This window comes from Drosophila melanogaster, chromosome Y (assembly GCF_000001215.4).
Source record: "Drosophila melanogaster chromosome Y".
NCBI classification, from domain to species: domain Eukaryota; kingdom Metazoa; phylum Arthropoda; class Insecta; order Diptera; family Drosophilidae; genus Drosophila; species Drosophila melanogaster.
Genome location: NC_024512.1, coordinates 916,438 through 918,354, shown reverse-complemented (window position 1 = coordinate 918,354; position 1,917 = coordinate 916,438). Strand labels below are relative to the sequence as shown.

The window sequence follows — 1,917 nt, the reverse complement described above, 5'->3', positions numbered from 1 at the left end:
TTTATAAGATAAATAAAAATATACCTGTTTATTGCAAAAGTCATATCAAAGACACTAGAATAATTTTTTTGCTTTGGTCATATCTTGAGGCACGAAGTGCGGACACAAGCGCTCAACAATTATTGCCTAATTAATTTTTCACACGACGCAAGATTAATACTCTAATGACAAATATTCTTATATAGTCATTTTTTAATTTATTTTGTGATAATATGTACATAGATCTGGCTATTTCTAATCTATTTTCAAATAATAATAACGTTAAGGCAATGCAAAGCAAGAATTTTTCGCATGGTGCCAATTGATCAAAAATAATATAAATTTAAAGTCAAAAAACTTGTAAGGTGAAGGGCATATTTTGTCAAATTTACAAAGCATGAGCATACGTGTGCACACATACAGCTGTCTGCTATCACTGTATGCGTAGAAAAGAGCTGTTCGCTGTAGCGCTCTCCGCTCTCTCGCTCACTAACAAAAATTCGAGAGAGCCTGGAGCCACATCGTATGCATCTTGTTATTCTAGTGTCTTTGCTCCAACCCTTTTAGCACGTGTAAAAAACTCAAAGAAAAAGACGATGACTTCTTTGAAGTCTACAAGTCATATTTCTGTGAACGAGTGAACTGGCAACAAATCGAGCCCGTAAGTAACTAGGTTTTTCCTATAGAAATTATAGCAAGTCACAGTAAAATCTTAAACCCAGAACAACAACAACAACAACAACAGCAGCTGGATCAGTGGGTTCCTCGGAATCAAAGGCAACGAGTTCCTCTGCCACGTGCCCACCAACTACTTTCAGGACACGTTCAACCAGATGGGCCTGGAGTACTTCAGCCAGCACTGGACGTGATCCTGAAGCCGGTGTTCGACAGTTCCTCGGGCTTGTTCTACGACGATGAGAAAAAGTGGTACGGCATGATTCACGCCCGATACATCAGGTCGGAGCTTGGCGTGAATGATATGCACCGAAAGTATATGGGAGGAGACTTTGAATCGTGTCCGAATATCTTCTGTAATCGGAAGAACACCCTGCCAGTGGGCCTCAGCGATGTGTGGGGCAAGTCAACGGTGAAGATCTACTGCCCACGCTGTAAAAACTACTTCCATCCTAAAACTGATACACAGCCATGTTCGGGCCCAGCTGTCCGGACATTTTCTTAACGCAGCTGCCGAACTTGAGACCGCCCCTGGACAACCCACTGTAAGTAATTCTCCGAATATAGTCCTGGTTGTTTTCTAACCAAAGCGCTTAACTTGCAGTCCCTATGCTTTCGGTTGTACCAGAAGGCCTTGATGCGACTAAAATCGCCCAAGTCCTCACCAAAGAATATCAAATCCTCGGCCAGCTAGTCCTCCTCCTCGCTCCGGCATTCCGAAGTCAAGTGCTTCAATGTTCTTCTAGGGATGACGTGATTTTTTAACTCCACACAAAAGAAAGTAGAAATGTTTGTCCGATATATTGTTGTTGCAATTAAACAGATTGATCGTTGATATGGCCAGCTACCACCTACTAATATACCTCATACACCTCTCCTCTAAATACTTGGTTCAAAGTGTTCGGTCCAAGCTGGTCATATCAAGCACTCATTCGAGTAGCAAAGCATACTTTTCGTTAATAGTGGTAATCACCTGAGTATAATAATAATATTAATCAATAAAACATTCAATTCAGTTTTTTATTTAATTTTATGTTAAAAGAGTTTCCAAAAGTGTTTTCCTGACTACATCAAATATTTTTTGATAATTTAATTTCTTTAAATTCTTTAAATATACAAATTCTTGTTTAATGTATTATAGGAGTGAGTAGAAGGTTAAAACATTATTTTCAATTTAAAATAAAATTATAATTTTGATTCAATCATTTTTATGTAATTCTTTTTGTAGAGTATTCAATACTGGCAACTTCGTATTTTAGTTCT

General features: G+C 38.3%; 1 long non-coding RNA gene across 1 annotated transcript; it reads left to right on the top strand.

Moving 5' to 3' along the window:
- The first annotated feature begins 534 nt into the window (after positions 1-534).
- Positions 535-1,917, top strand: Su(Ste):CR42430. The gene has a single exon (NR_026624.2). It is a non-coding gene; the product is annotated as a Su(Ste):CR42430 (long non-coding RNA).